This window comes from Manis javanica, chromosome 4 (assembly GCF_040802235.1).
Source record: "Manis javanica isolate MJ-LG chromosome 4, MJ_LKY, whole genome shotgun sequence".
NCBI lineage: Eukaryota > Metazoa > Chordata > Mammalia > Pholidota > Manidae > Manis > Manis javanica.
Genome location: NC_133159.1, coordinates 109,060,528 through 109,067,565, shown reverse-complemented (window position 1 = coordinate 109,067,565; position 7,038 = coordinate 109,060,528). Strand labels below are relative to the sequence as shown.

Sequence of the window (7,038 nt, the reverse complement as noted above, 5' to 3'; positions counted from 1 at the left end):
TCAACAAACAAAAAGCAAATAATCCAATTAAAAAATGGGCAGAGGAGCTGAAGAGACACTTCTCCAAAGAAGAAATTTAGATGGCCAACAGACACATGAAAAGATGCTCCACATCGCTAATCATCAGGGAAATGCAAATTAAAACCACAATGAGTTATCAACTCACACCAGTTAGGATGGCCACCATCTGAAAGACAAACAACAACAAATGTTGGCGAGGTTGTGGAGAAAGGGGAACCCTCCTACACTGCTAGTGGGAATGTAAATTAGTTCAGCCATTGTGGAAAGCAGTATGGAGGTTCCTCAAAAAACTAAAAATAGAAATACCATTTGACCCAGGAAATCCACTCCTAGGAATTTACCCTAAGAAAGCAGCAGCCCAGTTTGTAAAAGACATATGCACCTCTATGTTTATGGCAGCACTATTTAGAATAGCCAAGAAATGGAAGCAACCTAAGTGTCCATCAGTAGATGAATGGATAAAGAAGATGTGGAACATAATGTTCCTCATGTAATTGTAGATTAATGATACAAAAAAAATCATTTAATACTCTCCCACCATTTTATACTCTTCCCAATAAAATACAAGTGTCCTTTTCCCCACACTCCTGAATGTTACCAATCTTTTTATTTTCAAAATTCCTATCATAGTGTTTTTTTTTTTATTAAGGTATCATTGATATACAACCTTATGCTCAGGTTTCACATGAGCAGCATTGTGGTTACTATATTCCCCCCATTATCAAGTCCCCACCACACACCCCATTACAGTCACTGGCCATCAGTGTAGTAAGATGCTATAGAGTCACCACTTGTCTTCTCTGTGCTATACTGCCTTCCCCGTACCCCTCCCCTACATTATGTGTGCTGGTCATAGTACCCCTTGATCCCCATATCCCCCTTATCCCTCCCATCCCACCCATCCTCCCCAGTCCCTTTCCCTTTGGTAACCGTTAGTCCATTCCTGGGTTCTGTGAGTCTGCTGCTGTTTTGTTCCTTCAGTTTTTGTTTTGTTGTTATACTCCACAGATGAGTGAAATCATTTGGTTCTTGTCTTTCTCTGCCTGGCTTATTTCACTGAGCATAATACTCTCCAGCTCCATCCATGTTGTTGCAAATGATAGGATTTGTTTTCTTCTTATGGCTGAATAATATTCCATTGTGTAATGTACCACACCTTCTTTATCCATTCATCTACTGATGGACACTTAGGTTGCTTCCATATCTTGGCTATTGTAAATAGTGCTGTGATAAACATAGGGGTGCATACGTCTTTTTGAATCAGGGATCTTGATTTCTTTGGGTGAATTCCTAGGAGTGGAATTCCTGGGTCAAATGGTATTTCTATTTTTAGTTTTTTGAGGAACCTCCATACTGCTTTCCACAATGGTTGAACTAATTTACATTCCCACCAGCAATGTAGGAAGGTTCCCCTTTCTCTGCATCCTTGCCAGCATTGGTTGTTCCCTGTCTTTTGGATGGTGGCGATCCTTACTGGTGTGAGGTGATAACTCATTGTGGTTTTAATTTGAATTTCCCTGATGATTAGCGAGGTGGAGCATCTTTTCATGTGTCTATTGGCCATTCCTTGGAGAAGTGTCTGTTCATATCCTCCGCCCATTTTTTTAATCAGGTTATTTGCTTTTTGGGTGTTGAGGCGTCTGAGTTCTTTATATATTTTGTATGTTAATCCCTTATTGGATATGTCATTTATGAATATATTCTCCTATACTGTAGGATGCGTTTTGTTCTACTGATGGTGTTCTTTGCTGTACAGAAGTTTTTAGTTTGGTGTAGTCCCATGTGTTCATTTTTGCTTTTGTTTCCCTTGCCCAAGGAGATGTGTTTCTGAAAAGTTGCCCATGTTTATATTCAAGAGAGTTTTGCCTATGTTTTCTTCTAAGAGTTTTATGGTTCATGACTTACATTCAAGTCTTAAGTTTGCTTTTGTGTATGGAGTTAGACAGTAATCCAGTTTCATTCTCTTACATGTAGCTGTCCAGTTTTGCCAACACCAGTTGTTGAAGAGGCTGCCTTTCTCCACGTAGTGTTGTTTTAATAAGCATTTCTCTATTGCTGATGAGATTGGCTACCTTTTCTTATGTTTATTTGCCATTTATCTTTCATTTTCATATCCTTGGACTATTTGTCTATTGTGTTGCCTCTTTCCAGTTGATTTGTTGGAGATCTTTTTATAGTAGGAGCAATCATTATTTTTCATTTTATGCCTTTTTAAACTGGTTTCTCAGCAGCTTTGATAAGCTGACAACAAACTCCAAACTATCCCTCTCCCAGACAGCACGTCCCACACTGCTACCCATAGGTGTGACCCTGGGGAGACCCTGGCAGAAACAGCAGGATAGACATGGTATGTGGAAGACAGAGAATCTGGGACAGGTAATGAAGCTCTTTCCCAGGCCTTCCTCTAATTCCATGTAGAACTGAAGACAAATTTCCCAAAGCCTTGGGACTTTTGTTTTTCTGGGACACTGAGAGAAGAATTCCCCACCTTCCTCCCAGGGAGTGCTTGGTGCTGAGGTGAGAAAGAGCAAGCCCTGGGCTCCCCAGGGAAGGAGGGGATTTGTTCCTGCCCGTCCTGAGCCTCAGTAGAGAAACTGTGACTCAGGGATATGACTCCAGGGACCAAAGGTACTTCCTGCCTCAAATAAAAGGGCTTTTATTTTCCTTTGGATATTTGATTTACAGTATTGTAACATATCCAAAATGGAGGCTTGATTAAGGGTTTTGATGATTTAATTTGGTCCATTAACCAAGACTGATGCAATTCTTTCTTCCCAGGGCTCTTAACTGAGAGGGTGCAAGCCAAGTGAGCCCCTGTAAAGGTGGAGGTGATTGCATAAAAGTCATTTTATGGCTCTTGTCTCAGCTTTTCTGGAGCCAGGCTTGGCACAGGAGGAAGGCTAAAGGAGGGTGGGGGTTGGTGGCAAACTTTCACTTGTGTCCCTGTAACTTGCCACCTCTTCTAGACGACATGATTGGTTTTCAAACCCACTTCACCCTTTCTTCTTCTGGATTAGATGTGTAACAAGATATATCATTTCTGTTCTAGTTGGACCCTTCTTCACTTGAACAGAAAATCAGTCTTCAAGGTACCTCCCTTTCTTGCCTGGAGATTAAAAAGATTTAAGAGATTTATTAACAGAGACAAGAGAAATGTATAGACCCTCTTTAGGTCTTGATCCAAATAAAAAACTGCAAACAAAATTTTATGTGACAACAGGGACAATAGGGGAAACTTGAACACTAGTTGAATATTTAATAATAGTAAAGACATTAATTTGTTTAGGTGTAATTATAATATAGTGCTTTTAAAATACAATTCTTATCTTGAAGGGATGCATATTGAAACATTAATGCAAGAAATAATAATGTCTAGGGTTTGCTTCAAAAACACCCATGGTGGAAGGAAGCTGTCAGGTATAATTAAAACAAGCTGGGTGGTGAGTGATTTTATTGAAGGTGGGTAGTGTGCCCGTGGGTTCATTATACTACTCTCTCTACTTTGGTAGATACTGAAAATTTCCACTCTATTCTTTTCTTCTCTCTCAAGAGATGGGGATAAAATGTCAAAAAGGCAGCAGCTGCTGCTCACACACCTTCTCATCCTCTTCAGTGCTTCCCTTACTCCTGTCGTTAGGCCAGTAGCCACCAGCGTGGCCCACAGACATCTGATAGAACTGGGTCCTGCCGGGATCCTGGGAGCTCAACAGCCCAGGGGTAAACACAAAGGAAGCAGGCAGGTAATGTGAAGTCGCAAGCATCAGTGGCAGGCCGGAAGGGAGGCTATTTCTGAGTAGACTGGAGGTGGAGAAGAAGCCTTCTCAGTGCCTCCCAAATCATGCCCTTTGTAGGGAGCTCTGGCAGGGGTGATTGCTATTTTTTATTTCTCTTCTCTGAGCCTTGTTTCTGTGAGTCACAGGCTCTGTACTCAGCATTGTTCAGAGACAGGGAGGTGATGCAAGATGAGTGGGAGCAGCTGGATGAATTAGTAAGTGTTTCCTTGATGTGAGATGAAGAAGATTTACTTCCCCCTAGGTTTACTGTGGTCAGTCCTGGGCAGCCTGCTAGGACACTGGGCCCTGCCGGCACCAGTCACATGTGGTAACAGGCTCTCAGTCAGTGCTGCTGCTTTCCTGGGAGGCTGTGTTAAATGAGGAGAAATGACAGGGACAGGGGTCAGAAACTCTGCTTAGCTGGTAAAAACCTCAACCTGTCCAGCCAGTCCTGCTTCAGGCCTCCACAGGTCTACCTTACACACTCCAGGCATTTTGTGTATATTTGTGTATTGTTGGAGTCTTTCAGTTTGTTTGTGCTGTTCTGTACCTGTCTATGACAGACAAGCCTATCTAATGCCGCACTCTCAGTCACCCTTACATTATCATACTTCCTTCGTAACACTCACTGGAAATAATGTTATTTATTTACATATTCACTTGATGATTGGCTGTCTCCCTTAGAAAGTCATCTCACTGAAGGCATAAGCTTTGCCTCATTCACCATTTTGTCTACCAAAGCAGGTACTCCAGAAATGTTTGTGGAGTACAAGACTGTATGAATGAACAAATGATCACTTTTGAATATGTGTCTTCCAAAGGCGAGGCAGGCGGGTTGGTGGGACAGGGCAAGGTGAGAGGGGCCAGGGCCCGCCCTTCCAGCCCTTCCTTGAGCCTGGGCTCCCACCACAGGCCCGCCTGCACGGTGGGGTCGGTCGTCATCCTTTTCTCTATTTAGATATAGATAGATGATAGATAAATAGATAGATAGATGATAGATAGATGATAGATAGATAGATAGATAGATAGATAATGATGATGATAGATGATAGATAGATTAGATAGATGATAGATATAGATAGATGATAGATGATAGATGATGATAGATAGATAGATAGATGATAGATATAGATAGATGATAGATGATAGATGATGATAGATAGATAGATGATAGATGATTGATAGATAGATAGATGATAGATAGGTAGATAATAGACAGATGATAGATATTCAATACCTTTGCTTGGGGCTTTGGTTACAAAAGTAATAATACATGATTATTTAAAAAAATCATAAGTATATAAACCATTTCCTCTACCCTGAGGTAGTGACGGTCAGCACCTGGATGTGCAGCCTTCAGTCCAGCTGCAGTGCAGAGGGTCACCCCACCCCACTCCCTCCCCCATGTGGCATCACCTCCCTCCCCACCCCCTCCCACCCAGCCCTCTCCCACCCCATCCCCTCCCCACCCCCTCTCACCCCACCCTCCCCCAGCCCACCCCACTCCCTCCCCCATGTGACCTCTCTGCTCCAATCAGGAGATATTCACGTCCTCACTCCTCTCCCCATCTCAGAAAAAAAGTCTCTATCCCGAGACGTCCAAAAAACAAAATACCACAGCTTCCCACATTCCCTCTGGTTTTTCTGCCTCCCCACCCTCCTCCCAAATCCAAACAAAAAGAAACACAACACTAGGCTGGCGTGGGGCGATTGGAAGCACTGGCAGCCCCGGCACCAGATGGATCCGGGAAATCCTCCTTGGCCACCTACCAGCAGCCTTGGTCCCTCTGAGCTTGTTTCTTCATAAGTGAAAAGAGGGTGGTTTGCCTACAAGACTGCCTCTCTCCCTGGATCTCCCCTGGCCAGTCTTTGACTGCTTCCCTGTTATTTTTGTTTTGCTAGAGTTAAAGAACACCAAGGTTTTGTGGGGGTTTTTTGTTTTTGTTTTCATTTTTTACATTAAATTATTCTTAGAGACTCCAACTTCATCTCCTCTCCCTTCCCTTCACTGGATTTAATCTCTTACCTCACTTCGCTATCTTGCTCTTCAATGTCAGGACCTATTTAATGAGGTCCAAAGAAATCTGGCTGAGGGTGGAAGAAAAGGGGGAACTAGCAGCCACAGAATCCACTTCCTGTCTTTGGAGGCCCAACAGGCTAAAGTTCAGGCAGCATTTACATCGCCTGAGTGTCCAGCTGTCAGCCAAATAACTTACCTGCTCTAATATTTACTGTGCTTTTCTAGGGCTTAAAACAACAGGAAGGAAAGTGGGTCACACCCACCCCAGTGGCCTTCCCACACACTCTCCTTCAGGGTCATGCATGGGCTTCTCAGGGTCAGCAGACCCAGGTGAAGTCTGACCATCCCAGGGACTGCCCAGGGCACAAAGCTCAAGGCCCTTCCAGTGTTCCTTCATGGGAATCTGGAAGTCACCAGCTCTGGTTGGACTCAGGCTAGGAAAGGGCAGATCTGACATGGAAGGATGCCCTCAGTTCCTGAGAAGCAACATTGGGGATGCTCAGGTGACAATTATGCTGATGGAGGTACAGTACAGGTCTCCACCATGGAAACCCAAACCCTGTCCGTGCCAGAAGCAGCAAAGACTCCATGGGCCACAGGTGCTTCTCTCCTCAGCCTGGGCCCTCTGTCTGGATTGTCTCCACCTGCAGCCTGGATAGGGATGACTTACCTCTCATTGGAGGCCCTGGAGCAAGAACCCTGGGACAAAGCAGCAGGTAGAAGCCAGGGGTGTTACGAAGGAGCCGCAGAGACCACCAGGTCACAGGGCAGGGCATGAAGAAACTTGCAATCAAAGACAGAACAGTACTTAATGGTTCTTGTCTAGAACAAGCCAAGTAACAGCTTCTTTGGAGTTACTGACTCAAAACTTCTGAGAAGAGGACAGATGGGGTTCCTTTCTTTTTCAGATCTTGGATATTGGGCTAACTCAGACCAAAAAGCAGGGGAGCCTACTCTCTAGAGGAGTGGGGAGATGGAGACCTCAGCAGGAGAAGCAAGATCAGAGGGGCAAGATGAAGGCAGGATGAATGGAGGCAGCCAGGAGACAAGGAAGCTGGCCAAGGGGAAGCAGCAGCCTGCAGGGGCTGCCCACTGTGGGGCAGCTGCACCCACAGGTTTTATCATGATGTGTGCCCAGCTGACAGTGCAATGATGAGGATGCAGATGCAGGAGAAAGCCAAGAGGGGTTGGGTGACGTTGGAGATAAGGGGATAAGAAAGGACC

General features: G+C 44.4%; 1 long non-coding RNA gene across 1 annotated transcript; it reads right to left on the bottom strand.

Annotated features, from left to right (window-relative positions):
- Window positions 1–2,661: 2,661 nt before the first annotated feature.
- On the bottom strand, window positions 2,662–4,759 carry LOC140848984 (uncharacterized). Its single transcript, XR_012130365.1, has 2 exons — window positions 3,618–4,759; window positions 2,662–3,127 (listed from the first exon to the last, which is right to left on the bottom strand). It is a non-coding gene; the product is annotated as an uncharacterized lncRNA (long non-coding RNA).
- Between the last annotated feature and the right edge of the window lie 2,279 nt (window positions 4,760–7,038).